The sequence below is a fragment of the Protopterus annectens genome, chromosome 4.part0 (genome assembly GCF_019279795.1).
Source record: "Protopterus annectens isolate FY-2018-M chromosome 4.part0, PAN1.0, whole genome shotgun sequence".
Classification (NCBI taxonomy): domain Eukaryota; kingdom Metazoa; phylum Chordata; order Ceratodontiformes; family Protopteridae; genus Protopterus; species Protopterus annectens.
This window is the reverse complement of record NC_056733.1, coordinates 715,722,104-715,741,964: the sequence shown is the minus strand read 5'-3', so window position 1 is coordinate 715,741,964 and position 19,861 is coordinate 715,722,104.

Below are 19,861 nucleotides of genomic sequence, written 5' to 3'. Positions count from 1 at the left end.
AAAAGATAAACCAAAGGTATTCTTCTGTATAATCTGCATAAAACCAACAAACCATCCCCATGAGCCCTGAGCTATAAAAACTAAATCATCAATGCAGAATTTAAAGCACCATATTGTTGATGAAGTAGGAATCACTATACAAAAGAATTTCCTCAGATTGTCTCATAAACAAATTACCATAGCTGAGAGCAAACTTAGCCCACATAGCCGTAGCCTTAACTTGTCTATAAAATGACCCATCAAAAGAAAAATGATTATTATTCAAAATAAAACTAGCTATATTTAAAATACTCTGTAATTAATTCAAATTCACTAAATAATGTTCAATGGCCTCTAGTCCATATCTATGTTCAATAGTAGTATATAGACTACTAACATCAACTGTTACAAAAAATACCCTTTCCGCCACTTGATACGCTTAATGTCCTTAAGGAAATGCTGTGTATCTCTCACGTGTGAGGGAAGATGCACCTCATAAGATTGTAATATTGTATCCAAAATCTCTCCTACCCTTTCCATGGAACACCCTACCTGAGATATAATCTGCATCCCCGGTTAGTTCTCCATATTTTTGTGAACTTTGCAGAGTGCATAAAATAATGGAATACAGGGGTTCACCATGATTAGTACATATTTCAACCTTTTAGAAAAAATGTCCTTTTTAACCAAATCTTCCAATAACGTCACAATACTGGACTTTATTTGTTACAATGGGTTATGTTCTAGTAATTGATATTCACGTTCCTTATGCAATAAGTTAAAACACATTTTCTTATAAAAATCAGTGTTCATCACCACTATATTTCCTCATTTATCAGTGGGTTTTATTACAACAGATCCATCCCTTTCCAAAGTTTTTAAAGCCTTCCACTCTTCCTTAGTAAGACTAAACTTAATCACATATTTCAAAGTGTTATTAACATATGCAATTATCTCCTCTTTAATTAAGTCATGAAAAACTAAATCTGTTTTATTAATAATAGGGGAACACATTTATTTTGATTCTTAAAATTTAAACTTGTGACAATACTGTCTTACTAAGATTAATTTAGAAACTGTCCTTTCTCAAATGAAAAAAAAAGTTTAAATTTTAACTTGCGTGAAAAAGCCATAAGTTCACCAATATTTCCAGAAGAAATATCCTAGAAACAGGAATAAACTTTAATCCTTTTCTTAACACATTAAACACATGGTCATTTATATCACCATATACTACAATTTATGTATTTTATTTATTTATTTACATTTGTTTACATTTGTTTACCAGGAAACTTCAACTGGACACAGGTCCTTTTTCAGCGGAGGCCCGGGGAGAAAAACTCCACAGAACAATACATGAGCAGCAGACTATATGAAGAACAACTGAATATACATCCAATAGCAAATAATACATACTGCAGCAAGCATTAGATATACATACAATGTGAAACATAGTAATGAACAGATATACTAATATCTAGCTAGAGGCTAGGAATAAAGGTAGGACGTATATACAGATAGTACTAAGCTCAAACGGATACTGTTCTCAACTTATAAACCTAAATCTTATATACAAATATTGCACTAAGCTCAAACAGATATAAAGCAGATGCTACACGTGAAGGTGGAACAAGCTAGAAGGGCTAATGGGATGGAAGGGAATGATAGAGGAGTAGGAGAGGAGACTGAGTGATTAGTATACATGGTAGTGAGAGGAAGCTATAAATCAGTTGGATATGTATTTGGAGTTGAGATGAAGTGAGGTAGTTAAGCATGTTATAACAGGTCTGAGAGATGGAGTGAGGAGGGAAGGAGAGAGTAAAGGGTGAGTCAGACGCTGCAAGGAAGGACTGCAATGATCAGATGGTATGAGGAAGGGTGGCTAGTTGAGGGGAGAGGAAGGGGAGGTAAAGAGGAGGTTTACTAGTCAGGACTGGTACATGGGCATAACCAGAGACTTTTTAAATGAGTTTTTATTGCAGTCTTGAAGTGATTGCAAGAAGGTGGTGTTATAAAGAGGGGAGATTGTTCCATAATCTGGATATGACACAGGAGAATAGTGCTTCTCCTGCTGAGTTCTCGGGTTTGATAACTGGAAGCAGATTTTTGCTGCTGGAGCATAGTGGTCTAGTAGAGCAGTAGGGCTGGAGAAGGTTTTGAAGGGATTGGACTTTAAGAGCATAGTTTACCAACCTGTGGGCAAGAGAGAGTTGATTCAGGTGAAGAAGTTGAGGGAGTTCAAGCCAGTCAAGTTCTCTAAGTGAGATACAGTGGTGGCTGCGATAAGATGCACCAGTGGCAAACTTAGCAATTTTATTGTAGCATACCTCGAGCTTGTTTAGGTCCATTTGCCTAAGGTAGGTAAGTATAGGAGAGGTGTAGAGTAAAGTGGAGATTAGGTGGGAATTGGCAGCAGAAATTCTGGCTGTCTTGCTGAGGAATTGTTTGTTTCTGTACAATGCATCTAGTTTTTTGTGAACCTTTTTTATGGTAAGATAAATGTGTGTCAAATCTGAGATTGTTATCAACCTCAACACCAAGTAGTTTGGTGTGTTCTGTTGGGAAGATGACGGTACTGTCTTTGGCTAGAATATTAAAATGGGGGATAACTGGGTTAGATTTAGTGGGTTGGAAGATAAGAAGTTTAGTCGTGCTTGGGTTGAGTAATAACTGGGCATTAGATAGCCATCTTTCTACAGATGAAAAGGCTTCCTTGTGATCTTGTGAAGTTCAGGTATAGTTGGGGCTGAGCAGATGAGGGTGGAGTCATCTACACACCATATAAGAGAAGCATGCTTGGTGGTTGTGAATAGATCATTGGTGAAGAGTGAGAATAGTAGGGGACCAAGGATGGAACCTTGGGGAACACCAATTCAATCAAAAACATTAAAATGACGAGTGATGTAAATAGAGCCATCAATAAAAGAACAAGAAATATTGTATTCACCAGTATTTTTTCTTATCATATCTCTTTCAAAAATTCCAAAAGTTTTTCCTCCCAGTGCCTTCTTCTTGTCCAGTTACAGCATTCACATACATAACAGTAATCACTGACCACTCTTTCTCATGTCTTGCCAGATTTTTTTGCTCTGTTCTTCTGGTCATGTAGTTTGCATTCCCAAAAAGAATGAGGACGATACCAATCATTTCAATTTTGAAATGATTTATCAACTGGGTGCAGCTAAACAGTCAGAAGGAGATGTACACTGCAGAACTGGCTGAAGTTTTTTTTTCATATTCTGTTAGCAAAGTAGTAGTACACTTAAATGTGGCCATTTACAAGCACATCCTGGCAGTAAGAGCTGAAATTGAAAGGCTGTGGGTAGCATGCATTCCTCCAATTATCAAAATGTTTGTTGTTAACCCTGTTTAAAATATGAGTGGCAATGTTAAATATGCATGAATATAATCAAAACTTTATGAGCTATACGAACGTTAAGACAAAAAAAAAAAGAAAACGACACTGACATTTGACATCTAACATGCACTTTTCTTACATGCTGATTATTGTTTTGAAATACTTTGAAAAATATATATGCATAATTTCATTACCGCTTTTTAAGAAAATTACAGGGTGCCAATGATTCTTGTCATATATAATTAGAAAGGTCACAACAAGATGAACAATTATGGTTATGATACTAAGGCTCTGTCATGTAAGGTTACAGACATGGCAAGTTGTTTCAATATATTCATGAATTGAAGCAAATGGGTCTATGTTAGAAGCTTGAAAGCTGTAATACAAGTTCATCGACACATAAAGAGCAATGTACAATAATAGCAAACCACGTAATGAGAGAAAAGGAAAACACTGAACAGATTTCCCTAAGCAACAGCACCATAGAGGTATAACTAAATCAACTACATAAAAGTAACATAACACACTTTTGTAGGCCTGCACCCCCCCCACAACCCCCTACTTAAATATACCAACTCAGAGATCGCACTACAGTGGGGAAAAGGGTATATTCCCTTATCCCCAGGATCGCGCTGTTGGCCAAAGAAATCTGTTCAGTGTTTTCCTTTTCACTCATCTCATGGTTCGCTATTATCATACATCGCTCTTTATGTGTCGATGGGCGGCCACGGTGGTGCAGTGGTTAGAGTTGTCACCTCACAGCAAGAGGTTCTCTGGTTCAATTCTCGGCTGGGGTGCCTTCTGTGCAGAGTCTGCATGTCATCCCTGTGGTCACGTGGGTTTCCTCCGGGTGCTCCGGTTTCCTCCCAAAGATATGCAGTAGGTGGATTGGACACTCTAAATTGGCCCTAGGTGTGAGTGTGTGCATTTTTGTGCCTTCTGTGGAAGGCTGGGTGCAGGGCTGGCAACTCGACACTGTAAAACTCCACTGCCAATCATGAGCGGACAGATGATCTGCTGTGGTGACCCCTAACCAGGAAAAGCTGAAAGAAGAAGAAGCTCTTTATGTGTCGATGTACTTGTATTCGCGTTTTATGGCTTTCGGGCTTCTAATATAGACCCAAGCAAACATAGCTTTTTTCTGTATGAAAAAGAGAAAGATAACATCAGCATCACCATTTACATTTTTAACATTGTGTGAAGACAGAAGTCTCATCAGTAATTCTGCTGTTTTACATCTTTTTGTGGTCATTTTATTGTTATTTCTGAGCTACAGACACTTATTTGAAGCACACACCCTGAACATGATTTATAAAAAAAAAGCTTTAGTTACACTTCACAAATTTATTTATTAAAAGCTTGCGAAATTGAAGGTTTTAATTAACTACTACTGGTCAAGGGTCAAAGAGTTAAGTAGCCATGTCTATTCAATGAATTTACACTGAGGTCACCTGAGAGATATATTTCCTGATGTTTAAAAAAACTGAGTTATTGGCTGAAGAAAGAAAGAAGGAAGTGGTGTGGAAAGTGTATAAAAAGATATGAAGAAATAAAAAGAATGAACAGAAAAATATCAGCACAGATATAATGGACAGAAGTGAAATCACTTTATATTAATTAGAATAGTCCATTAACAGATTATTAATTTGACCGTTCTGGTGAAAAGCATAGAAGAAAGAAAAACTGAAGTGTGACTGTCCTTGTTTGAATTAAACACAAAGGATATAATGAGAATGCTATAACAAAAGCCCTCTTTAAGAGGAACCTGGATGACTGGATGGGAAACAGAAAATATACCCCTGGGATCCCACCTGTGTCCCTGCTGGACAGGGGAAACAGGTGCTGACCTTGAGGGAACATGGGTGAAATTCCTGGCTATGCTTATAAAGGGCTCCAGGCCAATAGCCTAGTATCATCCTATGAACCTATGAACCTAGATGATAAACTACCATCAAATAAAAGTCTACCTACTATCACTACAGAAGATGTCCTCACTGCTCTCTCTAAGGTGAAGAACATTACATCAACGGGCCCAGACAACATCACAGAAAGCCTTCTAAATAGCATAAAACATGACCAATCAGACCCTCTGGAATTGTTATTTAACTGTAGCCTCCAAACAGGCATTGTGCCTCATGGACAGAAAACACCAACAGTCATCCCTCTGCACAAAGGTGGTCCATCTAGAGACCCTGGAAACTAAAGACCCATAAGTCTCACTAGTCTCATTTGTAAATCCATGGAAAGAATTTTCATGGAAATGATCAATAATGACATAAGAAACCTCTGTACACTAGAACCAACACAATTTGATTTTGTTAAGGGTAGCTTTCACCTTCTTAACCTGGTGAACTTATTTGAGAAGGTCAAGAAAGTAAGTGATGAAAGCTAAACAGTTCACACTGCATACCTTGACCTGGCCAAGATATTTGACACAGCACCCCACTCAGGCATTGTTAACAACCTGAAGAGGTTAGGTATAAACCTTTATGTCATCCATGGATAGCCAGCTGGCTCACAGACACTGCTCAGGAAGTTATTGGGGAGTTCACCTCTACAATGAGGCCAGTCATAAGTCGGGTCCCTCAGGGATCAGTCCTGGGAGGACTCCTTTTTGGAATTTACTTCTCCAAAGTCAAGGCCAATGTCAAGAACATCTGGCTGACTAAATTTGCAGATAATTGCAAGTTGGGAGCAGTCATAGAAATCCCCCTGACATAAATGTTTTCCATGAAGGGCTGACATAAACAAATAACTTATGTCAGAGCCTTGGGCTAAAACTAAATGCCAGGAAGTACATAATAGTATCCTTAGGAAAGTCATCCATTACTGGTAACTATTATATTGACAACATACCCTTAAGAGTTGATCCAGTAGTCAGGTACATGGGGACACACAGAGACAGTAATCTAGCCTTTGACAATCATGTGTCTGCAGTAGTGAGGAGATCATTCTATGTCATGTAACTTATAAAGAAAGGTATAACATCCAGGTAAAAGGAGGTCATTATCTCACTGTATTCAGCATTCATCAGACATATCATTGAATAAAGTGCCCCTTTTGTATGTACCTAAACAGGCAAATGGAAGAATTGGAATGTCATCAGAGATTCCTCACTAAAAGAATTCAGGGCATAAGTAACACGTCCTATGCAAACCACCTCAAGACCCTTTCTCTGTATTTTGTTCCCTGCAGGTTGTTGAGAAGAGATCTATACCTGACCACCAGAATTACCCATTCTAAAGACTTAAACCTTGTCTGTGCTATAAATAGGATCTGCTGGAGAGACAGGTATGTATCCTTGAGACTATCCCATCTCTGGAACAGGCTCTCCATCCATGTAAAGCAGAGTTGCTCCCTAACCCAATTGAAGTGTAAATTGGACAATTGGATGGGAAACAGGCACTTCATCAATGGTTCGGCACCTATGTCTCTAAAGGCCACAGGCAGCTTGTAAATGGTTCATCTCCCAAGCCCCTGCTTGCAAATGTTTCAGTTCCCAGGACCCTGCTTACACATATCAAGGGTACCAAAACTTGTCAGAAATTTGGGATGCATGGCTAGTCTTAAAAAGGCCCTTGTGGTTGCTGGCCCATGAATCTGTGAATTACAGGAAGATTCTTTTTACAGATGTTCCTTCAGATTAGCATTGAATTCATTCAATGGTATTTGAGAATGTTTGGCAAATACAGATAATTAATTTCTTATTACTCGACAGAGAAGACTCAAGGTTTTTTCCACTAGGTTAGTGGCAAAATGTGGTCTCATCAAAGTATTTCATAATCCCAGCTTTCTCTAAATGAGCGTGATGCTTCTTTTAAAGGGGGTGGTATGTTGTTACATTTATTAATTAGTGAACTGATGAGGTGAACAATAACGTACAAAGTGCAAATAGGAAAAAAAGTACTCTCTGCATGTAAAGACCACTCAACATTCATTACATGTGATACAAAAACCAGGAACCAGGAACCACAACAAAATCAAAACAGAGAATCAGGAAAATGAAGTCCAAGCCAACACAGGTTTATTAGCAACAAATTAGACAAGCATTTACCTAGGTTTCATCCACAATAGGACTTCATCAGAATACTAAATACACCCACACACAAAACATATATATAAAATCAATCCAATTAACCAATTAAATAAAACATCAATTAATCATCATTCAATAATAAAACCCATGAGAACACAGTGAACCTAAACTATTCACATTGCCTGCCATTAAATATAGTCATAATGCTGTGAAAAACTAAAACCATGCCCCTTAAAAACTATTAAAAATGTTTAAAAATGTAATATATTATATTTGTTTTACATATCATAATATCAATCTATAAGTATATAAATATATACCAATAAGTGTGACAACACTTAAAAGAAAATCATATAAAAATATATGCAAATGACAATATACTAAAACTACAAATCTGTGTCTGTATGTAAATATAATAATTACTTTTGCCCTTTAATATACTTTAATTTGAGAAAGGGCTTAATAGTACTAAGCTCAATAATGCCAGGATAATTGTAGGCATTCAACCTAAGCTGCCATTTTAATTCACAAACATCTAAATGTGTATCTGTTATTCTACCCTGTGGATCGAAATTAATCTGCTGTAAGATACAAAACTTAAATATATGACCAATGTATTCAATTAAATGTCTAGCAAGGGCATTGGTGGTTTTATGATGTTTGATGTCCGAAAGGTGTTCCCTAACCCTACGTTTAGAAAACCTAAGACTTCTGGTGTTTAGCAGCATCACCCTTAGTTTCTTGTTCCTTGTGCTGTCTATGGAGGTGGGTTTGACTTTATAGCCTTGCCTAAAAAAGGCACTATGGAGGTGGCAAGAGCCTTTGCCAATATCTGAAAGCCCAGGGGTGACAGGTGCAAGCCGTCCCTAGCGAAGCAACGTGGCTTGTCGAGCATGTCATCCCAGGCTGACAGACACTGGATCCCCTTTGAATGACACCAAAATTTTAGCCGATTGTTAAAATCGATCATTTTGTCTTTATACTGTGGCATCATTCTAGGTGAGGGTAAGATGCTGCTCAAGGTCAGGGTCATGCCGGCTTGGGCTACATGATCAGAGAGCTCCTCTATGTCTCTTTTCATGTAGTCAAGGGAGGTACATCTCAGGTCATTCACGCCAGCATGTACAATGACTGACTCATATTTGTATTTGCTTTGGAGTGACCTGAGTGCTTGCGTTATGTGGCAGATCCTAGCGCCTGACAGTCAGCTCACTGTGACCTTCTCTTTATTCAGCCTGGTGAGTGGGACATCAGTGTGTCTGACAATAGAGTCACCTATTACAAGAGTATCAGGTGTGTTATTCAGCCTTAAGGGCTGTGACTGCTTGGCACACTGACTTTGTGTGCTATGTGTTGTACGTGTTTTGTTTTGGGGTAGCGTTTGCTTGGATGTCTGCTTTGGAGGTCTCTGTTGCTTAGGTAGATTTTTATTTAGAGCCTCTGAGTATGTTTTTGTGTTTTTATGTGTTTGGTTCGCTGTTGTGGTGGGACTATGTGATACTGGAATTGTGTAGTGTGAAGTTACCTTCTCCTCATGACTGGTTACACCAGTTTTGAGATGAGAGAGCTCAGCCTCCAATTTGGCTATATGATTGCATCTCTCACATATATTTGAACCTGTTTGGAGGAGGAGAAGGTTGTCCGTGTACATGAGACAGTTGTAACATTGCCTCAAAATTCCCAGATTCACCAGCTGGACTGGAGAGGAAACCATTGACTGACCTTTGGACATGCTAGAGTAATATAGGGAACTGAATTAAAATGGAACAATAGGGGACAAGGTAATCATAGAGAGTATAAGAGTAAGTAATGCTTATGGTTTATTAGTGCTAACTTGTAAAATTACTTATTTGGACCAGTGAGGGGCCTTAGAATGAGAAAATGGTGTTTAATTTGAGAGATAGAGCAGTTCTAAGGGAAAAAGTGAAGAGCAGACTTTGTGGAGCCAGGAATAGTTTAAACCCAATTAGGCGGTGCTGCCCGATGTTGCGATATGTGCAAAACCGCGCAAAAGAGGGTTTTAAGAGAGGGAGATCAAGGAGTTAGGAATTGACCCAAAATGGCCAATAAAACTATAGTTTCAAGGCAGCAACCACTCCCACAGGGGCAGGCAGGCTGCTCAATGTTTATCACTGCCACTGATGAACACAGAGACTTCCCTTTAGCCCAAGCAAACAATGGCCTTCAAGAAACTTACAAACAGTTCAGAACAGCAAATCTGTAACTGAACTTTTTTAAATCTCAGAAAAGCTGGAAAAAAGCAAGATTTTTTTTGTTTTTTTTGTTTTTTTTAAGGAAAGCAGAGGTTCACAAGTATCAACAAGTTCACAAGTATCAACAAGTTAGAACAGCGCAGTAAATGACCCCACACTTGAGTGCTAGGCCAGAGACAGATAAAATATAAGTTTTAAGAAAAAAACAATTTTAAAAATAAGTGCAGGCAGGAAATTCAGTAATCAGCTCTAGGTTGTGTTCTAAATACAGTTACCAACACAGAAATCAAGTTTAACAAGCCAGAAAATGCTCAAAAGTAGGCGGCAATGCAGAAAAACTTAACAAATAATCTGAAGCAAAATACTTAAAATCTCAAAAGTGGCTCCTTTCTTCTCTCAGCGTTTTCTCCTCTTGGTGGGTGCTTCACCAACAGCCAACAAGTCCAAAAAGACACCAAAACCATGAGGCAATTGGGTTTTAAGCGAGGGAGATCAAGGAGTTAGGAATTGACCCAAAATGGCCAATAAAACTACAGTTTCAAGGCAGTAACCACTCCCACAGGGGCAGGCAGGCTGTTCAATGTTTATCACTGCCACTGATGAACACAGAGACTTCCCTTTAGCCCAAGCAAACAATGGCCTCCAAGAAACTTACAAACAGTTCAGAACAGCAAATCTGTAACTGAACTTTTGTAAATCTCAGGAAAGTGGGAAAAAAGCAAGATTTTTTATTTTTTTGTTTTTTTTAAGGAAAGCAGAGGTTCACAAGTATCAACAAGTTCACAAGTATAGAACAGTGCAGTAAATGACCCCACACTTGAGTGCTAGGCCAGAGACAGATAAAATGCAAGTTTTAAGAAAAAAACGATTTTAAAAATAAGTGCAGGCAGGAAATTCAGTAATCGGCTCTAGGTTGTGTTCTAAATACAGTTACCAACACAGAAATCAAGTTTAACAAGCCAGAAAATGCTCAAAAGTAGGCGGCAATGCAGAAAAACTTAACAAATAATCTGAAGCAAAATACTTAAAATCTCAAAAGTGGCTCTTTTCTTCTCTCAACGTTTTCTCCTCTTGGTGGGTGCTTCACCAACAGCCAACAAGTCCAAAAAGATGCCAAAACCATGAGGCAATCGGGTTTTAAGAGAGGGAGATCAAGGAGTTAGGAATTGACCCAAAATGGCCAATAAAACTACAGTTTCAAGGCAGTAACCACTCCCACAGGGGCAGGCAGGCTGTTCAATGTTTATCACTGCCACTGATGAACACAGAGACTTCCCTTTAGCCCAAGCAAACAATGGCCTCCAAGAAACTTACAAACAGTTCAGAACAGCAAATCTGTAACTGAACTTTGCAAATCTCAGGAAAGTGGGAAAAAAGCAAGATTTTTTTATTTTTTTGTTTTTTTTTAAGGAAAGCAGAGGTTCACAAGTATCAACAATTCACAAGTATAGAACAGTGCAGTAAATGACCCCACACTTGAGTGCTAGGCCAGAGACAGATAAAATGCAAGTTTTAAGAAAAAAACGATTTTAAAAATAAGTGCAGGCAGGAAATTCAGTAATCAGCTCTAGGTTGTGTTCTAAATACAGTTACCAACACAGAAATCAAGTTTAACAAGCCAGAAAATGCTCAAAAGTAGGCAGCAATGCAGAAAAACTTAACAAATAATCTGAAGCAAAATACTTAAAATCTCAAAAGTGGCTCCTTTCTTCTCTCAACATTTTCTCCTCTTGGTGGGTGCTTCACCAACAGCCAACAAGTCCAAAAGATGCCAAAACCATGAGGCAATCGGGTTTTAAGAGGAGATCAAGGAGTTAGGAATTGACCCAAAATGGCCAATAAAACTACAGTTTCAAGGCAGTAACCACTCCCACAGGGGCAGACAGGCTGCTCAATGTTTATCACTGCCACTGATGAACACAGAGACTTCCCTTTAGCCCAAGCAAACAATGGCCTCCAAGAAACTTACAAACAGTTCAGAACAGCAAATCTGTAACTAAACTTTTTTAAATCTCAGAAAAGTGGGAAAAAGCAAGATTTTTTGTTTTTTTTTTTTTAAGGAAAGCAGAGGTTCACAAGTATCAACAAGTTAGAACAGTGCAGTAAATGACCCCACACTTGAGTGCTAGGCCAGAGACAGATAAAATGCAAGTTTTAAGAAAAAAACGATTTTAAAAAAAGTGCAGGCAGGAAATTCAGTAATCAGCTCTAGGTTGTGTTCTAAATACAGTTACCAACACAGAAATCAAGTTTAACAAGCCAGAAAATGCTCAAAAGTAGGTGGCAATGCAGAAAAACTTAACAAATAATCTGAAGCAAAATACTTAAAATCTCAAAAGTGGCTCCTTTCTTCTCTCAGCGGTTTCTCTTCTTGGTGGGTGCTTCACCAACAGCCAACAAGTCCAAAAAGACACCAAAACCATGAGGCAATCGGGTTTTAAGAGAGGGAGATCAAGGAGTTAGGAATTGACCCAAAATGGCCAATAAAACTACAGTTTCAAGGCAGTAACCACTCCCACAGGGGCAGGCAGGCTGTTCAATGTTTATCACTGCCACTGATGAACACAGAGACTTCCCTTTAGCCCAAGCAAACAATGGCCTCCAAGAAACTTACAAACAGTTCAGAACAGCAAATCTGTAACTGAACTTTTGTAAATCTCAGGAAAGTGGGAAAAAAGCAAGATTTTTTTATTTTTTTGTTTTTTTTTAAGGAAAGCAGAGGTTCACAAGTATCAACAAGTTCACAAGTATAGAACAGTGCAGTAAATGACCCCACACTTGAGTGCTAGGCCAGAGACAGATAAAATGCAAGTTTTAAGAAAAAAACGATTTTAAAAATAAGTGCAGGCAGGAAATTCAGTAATCGGCTCTAGGTTGTGTTCTAAATACAGTTACCAACACAGAAATCAAGTTTAACAAGCCAGAAAATGCTCAAAAGTAGGCGGCAATGCAGAAAAACTTAACAAATAATCTGAAGCAAAATACTTAAAATCTCAAAAGTGGCTCTTTTCTTCTCTCAACGTTTTCTCCTCTTGGTGGGTGCTTCACCAACAGCCAACAAGTCCAAAAAGATGCCAAAACCATGAGGCAATCGGGTTTTAAGAGGGAGATCAAGGAGTTAGGAATTGACCCAAAATGGCCAATAAAACTACAGTTTCAAGGCAGTAACCACTCCCACAGGGGCAGGCAGGCTGTTCAATGTTTATCACTGCCACTGATGAACACAGAGACTTCCCTTTAGCCCAAGCAAACAATGGCCTCCAAGAAACTTACAAACAGTTCAGAACAGCAAATCTGTAACTGAACTTTTGTAAATCTCAGGAAAGTGGGAAAAAGCAAGATTTTTATTTTTGTTTTTAAGGAAAGCAGAGGTTCACAAGTATCAACAAGTTCACAAGTATAGAACAGTGCAGTAAATGACCCCACACTTGAGTGCTAGGCCAGAGACAGATAAAATGCAAGTTTTAGGAAAAAACGATTTTAAAAATAAGTGCAGGCAGGAAATTCAGTAATCAGCTCTAGGTTGTGTTCTAAATACAGTTACCAACACAGAAATCAAGTTTAACAAGCCAGAAAATGCTCAAAAGTAGGCGGCAATGCAGAAAAACTTAACAAATAATCTGAAGCAAAATACTTAAAATCTCAAAAGTGGCTCCTTTCTTCTCTCAACATTTTCTCCTTCTGGTGGGTGCTTCACCAACAGCCAACAAGTCCAAAAAGATGCCAAAACCATGAGGCAATCGGGTTTTAAGAGAGGGAGATCAAGGAGTTAGGAATTGACCCAAAATGGCCAATAAAACTACAGTTTCAAGGCAGTAACCACTCCCACAGGGGCAGGCAGGCTGCTCAATGTTTATCACTGCCACTGATGAACACAGAGACTTCCCTTTAGCCCAAGCAAACAATGGCCTCCAAGAAACTTACAAACAGTTCAGAACAGCAAATCTGTAACTGAACTTTTTTAAATCTCAGAAAAGTGGGAAAAAAGCAAGATTTTTTTGTTTTTTTTTTTGTTTTTTTAAGGAAAGCAGAGGTTCACAAGTATCAACAAGTTAGAACAGTGCAGTAAATGACCCCACACTTGAGTGCTAGGCCAGAGACAGATAAAATGCAAGTTTTAAGAAAAAAACGATTTTAAAAAAAGTGCAGGCAGGAAATTCAGTAATCAGCTCTAGGTTGTGTTCTAAATACAGTTACCAACACAGAAATCAAGTTTAACAAGCCAGAAAATGCTCAAAAGTAGGTGGCAATGCAGAAAAACTTAACAAATAATCTGAAGCAAAATACTTAAAATCTCAAAAGTGGCTCCTTTCTTCTCTCAGCGGTTTCTCCTCTTGGTGGGTGCTTCACCAACAGCCAACAAGTCCAAAAAGACACCAAAACCATGAGGCAATCGGGTTTTGAGAGGAGATCAAGGAGTTAGGAATTGACCCAAAATGGCCAATAAAACTACAGTTTCAAGGCAGTAACCACTCCCACAGGGGCAGGCAGGCTGTTCAATGTTTATCACTGCCACTGATGAACACAGAGACTTCCCTTTAGCCCAAGCAAACAATGGCCTCCAAGAAACTTACAAACAGTTCAGAACAGCAAATCTGTAACTGAACTTTTTAAATCTCAGAAAGTGGGAAAAAAGCAAGTTTTTTTTTTGTTTAACCAAAAAGGTCATCAAGTAAGTTAAGTACAGTCCATAAAAAGATTAGTGCTACCAACAGATAAACAAGTTTAAGAAAAAAGTTTAACATAGTCAGGCAGAACAGAGTTGTCTATTTTTCTTCAGACCCCATATCAAAGCAGTCTCTGAGAATGAATAACTATAATTATTGATGCTTTTAAAATATGTCTTACCTGTGTACATGTTCTGTTGGACAGTGGTTTAAGATGAACGTGATAGGTAAGAAATAATGAGGTATTCCTGCTCTCTGAAGAAGCCGGTTCTGTCTCCTTACCATTGACTGCGAGAAACACGAATGCACCACATTTGGTAGATTAAAGACAAGTGCAACCTGCTTCATATTCAGGTGGTACACACTCTAGTGAGATTACTATGCATGTTTGAAGGATGGTACAAGAAATGAGTGATGCTGAAAAGTCAAGGCAGTATCAAATATTTTTTTATGTAAGGAACCTGTCAGTAGATTTGAGAAGCTGGCACAGCATGCTACAGTTAAGCCATCATTTGTGATTTTTTTTTTCACATAATAACAGAATTTCGACAGCTTCTGCATTTTGTTTCTTTCTTCTCTTTTAGTGGCTGCTACTCACATTCTCCTTTGTTTTACCCCAAGCACTAGAGTTGCTATGGGAATGACAGAATGACAGTGACCTTTGAGTTTTTCCAAGACATCAAATAATTAATACAAGAGGATGTTATCACTATGCATAACCTCATTTGCCAATGTCAACCTTTGTTAGCTTCTGTCTATTATATTCTCCCAGGTTGACACTACAGATCCATTGGGATGTGTGCTCTCCCCCAATGAACAACTGAAAATAAATACATTTAAAAATTCCAAACCCACAATTAATTTTCTTCATATTAAATTCTACAGAAAGGCTGTTTCAGGTGTCCACCACTCTCTCTCTGAAATAAATATCTCTTTACAATAGCTTCAAATAACATTTCCTTGTTCTTGCTCATCTGTTCTGAATGTTGATATCATCTAGCATTAAGTTGATTTCGTTGCTGGGACTCCTACGACCTGATGTTGGAGTATTGCTTGGCTTTGGTGATGGATATAATGGAGACACCATCAGGATGTAAGGTTGAATCCGACATTGGGTTTTATTTACTCATCCCGGATTTCCTCAGGATAGCGGTATGCCAATGCAACCTATTTCAAGCCTTCAGAAATGGCACAGGGAGCAACTGTGGATTGTTTATGCACTAAACCAGTTACTCTTACCCACAAAGGGGAGACTGCTAGGTTGGTATGCACTGTAACATGCCTTTCACCTGAAAGTGGCAAAGAAGACTTTATTTTAGGCATCAGGACAATTAATTTCCACCAAACCATGAGGCAATCGGGTTTTAAGAGAGGGAGATCAAGGAGTTAAAATTGACCCAAAATGGCCAACAAAACTACAGTTTCAACGCAGTAACCACTCCCACAGGGGCAGGCAGGCTGCTCAATGTTTATCACTGCCACTGATGAACACAGAGACTTCCCTTTAGCCCAAGCAAACAATGGCCTCCAAGAAACTTACAAACAGTTCAGAACAGGAAATCTGTAACTGAACTTTTTTAAATCTCAGAAAAGTGGGAAAAAGCAAGATTTTTTTTTTTTTAAACGGAAAGCATAGGTTCACAAGTATCAACAAGTTAGAACAGTGCAGTAAATGACCCCACACTTGATTGCTAGGCCAGAGACAGATAAAATGCAAGTTTTAAGAAAAACGATTTTAAAAATAAGTGCAGGCAGGAAATTCAGTAATCAGCTCTAGGTTGTGTTCTAAATACAGTTACCAACACAGAAATCAAGTTTAACAAGCCAGAAAATGTTCAAAAGTAGGCGGCAATGCAGAAAAACTTAACAAATAATCTGAAGCAAAATACTTAAAATCTCAAAAGTGGCTCCTTTCTTCTCTCAGCGGTTTCTCCTCTTGGTGGGTGCTTCACCAACAGCCAACAAGTCCAAAAAGACACCAAAACCATGAGGCAATCGGGTTTTAAGAGAGGGAGATCAAGGAGTAGGAATTGACCCAAAATGGCCAATAAACTACAGTTTCAAGGCAGTAACCACTCCCACAGGGGCAGGCAGGCTGTTCAATGTTTATCACTGCCACTGATGAACACAGAGACTTCCCTTTAGCCCAAGCAAACATTGGCCTCCAAGAAACTTACAAACAGTTCAGAACAGCAAATCTGTAACTGAACTTTTGTAAATCTCAGGAAAGTGGGAAAAAAGCAAGATTTTTATTTTTGTTTTTTTAAGGAAGCAGAGGTTCACAAGTAGCAACAAGTTCACAAGTATAGAACAGTGCAGTAAATGACCCCACACTTGAGTGCTAGGCCAGAGACAGATAAAATGCAAGTTTTAAGAAAAAAACGATTTTAAAAATAAGTGCAGGCAGGAAATTCAGTAATCGGCTCTAGGTTGTGTTCTAAATACAGTTACCAACACAGAAATCAAGTTTAACAAGCCAGAAAATGCTCAAAAAGTAGGCGGCAATGCAGAAAAACTTAACAAATAATCTGAAGCAAAATACTTAAAATCTCAAAAGTGGCTCTTTTCTTCTCTCAACGTTTTCTCCTCTTGGTGGGTGCTTCACCAACAGCCAACAAGTCCAAAAAGATGCCAAAACCATGAGGCAATCGGGTTTTAAGAGAGGGAGATCAAGGAGTTAGGAATTGACCCAAAATGGCCAATAAAACTACAGTTTCAAGGCAGTAACCACTCCCACAGGGGCAGGCAGGCTGTTCAATGTTTATCACTGCCACTGATGAACACAGAGACTTCCCTTTAGCCCAAGCAAACAATGGCCTCCAAGAAACTTACAAACAGTTCAGAACAGCAAATCTGTAACTGAACTTTTGTAAATCTCAGGAAAGTGGGAAAAAAGCAAGATTTTTTTATTTTTTTGTTTTTTTTAAGGAAAGCAGAGGTTCACAAGTATCAACAAGTTCACAAGTATAGAACAGTGCAGTAAATGACCCCACACTTGAGTGCTAGGCCAGAGACAGATAAAATGCAAGTTTTAAGAAAAAAACGATTTTAAAAATAAGTGCAGGCAGGAAATTCAGTAATCAGCTCTAGGTTGTGTTCTAAATACAGTTACCAACACAGAAATCAAGTTTAACAAGCCAGAAAATGCTCAAAAGTAGGCGGCAATGCAGAAAAACTTAACAAATAATCTGAAGCAAAATACTTAAAATCTCAAAAGTGGCTCCTTTCTTCTCTCAACATTTTCTCCTCTTGGTGGGTGCTTCACCAACAGCCAACAAGTCCAAAAAGATGCCAAAACCATGAGGCAATCGGGTTTTAAGAGAGGGAGATCAAGGAGTTAGGAATTGACCCAAAATGGCCAATAAAACTACAGTTTCAAGGCAGTAACCACTCCCACAGGGGCAGACAGGCTGCTCAATGTTTATCACTGCCACTGATGAACACAGAGACTTCCCTTTAGCCCAAGCAAACAATGGCCTCCAAGAAACTTACAAACAGTTCAGAACAGCAAATCTGTAACTAAACTTTTTTAAATCTCAGAAAAGTGGGAAAAAGCAAGATTTTTTTGTTTTTTTTGTTTTTTTAAGGAAAGCAGAGGTTCACAAGTATCAACAAGTTAGAACAGTGCAGTAAATGACCCCACACTTGAGTGCTAGGCCAGAGACAGATAAAATGCAAGTTTTAAGAAAAAAACGATTTTAAAAAAAGTGCAGGCAGGAAATTCAGTAATCAGCTCTAGGTTGTATTCTAAATACAGTTACCAACACAGAAATCAAGTTTAACAAGCCAGAAAATGCTCAAAAGTAGGTGGCAATGCAGAAAAACTTAACAAATAATCTGAAGCAAAATACTTAAAATCTCAAAAGTGGCTCCTTTCTTCTCTCAGCGGTTTCTCCTCTTGGTGGGTGCTTCACCAACAGCCAACAAGTCCAAAAAGACACCAAAACCATGAGGCAATCGGGTTTTAAGAGAGGGAGATCAAGGAGTTAGGAATTGACCCAAAATGGCCAATAAAACTACAGTTTCAAGGCAGTAACCACTCCCACAGGGGCAGGCAGGCTGCTCAATGTTTATCACTGCCACTGATGAACACAGAGACTTCCCTTTAGCCCAAGCAAACAATGGCCTTCAAGAAACTTACAAACAGTTCAGAACAGCAAATCTGTAACTGAACTTTTTTAAATCTCAGAAAAGTGGGAAAAAAGCAAGATTTTTTTTTTGTTTTTTTTTTTAAGGAAAGCAGAGGTTCACAAGTATCAACAAGTACACAAGTATAGAACAGTGCAGTAAATGACCCCACACTTGAGTGCTAGGCCAGAGACAGATAAAATGCAAGTTTTAAGAAAAAAATGATTTTAAAAATAAGTGCAGGCAGGAAATTCAGTAATCAGCTCTAGGTTATGTTCTAAATACAGTTACCAACATAGAAATCAAGTTTAACAAGCCAGAAAATGTTCAAACGTAGGTGGCAATGCAGAAAAACTTAACAAATAATCTGAAGCAAAATACTTAAAATCCCAAAAGTGGCTCCTTTCTTCTCTCAACATTTTCTCCTCTTGGTGGGTGCTTCACCAACAGCCAACAAATCCAAAAAGATGCCAAAACCATGAGGCAATCGGGTTTTAAGAGAGGGAGATCAAGGAGTTAGGAATTGACCCAAAATGGCCAATAAAACTACAGTTTCAAGGCAGTAACCACTCCCACAGGGGCAGGCAGGCTGCTCAATGTTTATCACTGCCACTGATGAACACAGAGACTTCCCTTTAGCCCAAGCAAACAATGGCCTCCAAGAAACTTACAAACAGTTCAGAACAGCAAATCTGTAACTGAACTTTTTTAAATCTCAAAAAAGTGGGAAAAAAGCAAGATTTTTTTGTTTTTTTAAGGAAAGCAGAGGTTCACAAGTATCAACATGTTAGAACAGTGCAGTAAATGACCCCACACTTGAGTGCTAGGCCAGAGACAGATAAAATGCAAGTTTTAAAAAAAAAAATTATTTTAAAAATAAGTGCAGGCAGGAAATTCAGTTATATGTTTCTACTTTAAGAAAACGAAGATAAGAACACTGACGTTCATTTTCACGAGACTGAAAATACCAAAACCTGACATACCTGAACACCGAAGCTTTCCTAGGGTAAGTATTCACTTGTTCAAACTTAAACTAAATACACACTAAAGTAATTAAAACCCACACAGCTGGGAGGCTACACTCCCCACACACCCCTAACTACATATACCAACTCTGGGATCATACTACAGTGGAGAAAAGGGCATGTCGGGGAAGTGTTTATTTATCCTTTGATAGCTTCGACATGCGAGTATGTAAGGTTTCAGTATTTTCAGTCTCACAAAAATGAATGTCAGTGTTCTGATCTTCATTTTTTAAAGTAGAGCCATATATATATATATATATATATATATATATATATATATATATGTGTGTGTGTGCTACAGAATCCTGAAAGCCCAAAATCCTGAAGACCAAAATCCTGAGACCAAAATCCTGAAAATTCAAAATACTGAAATCTCAAAATACTGAAAACTCAAAATCCTGAAAACACATAGGATACCAACACTTACAAGTACATACAGAAACATATTACCCTTC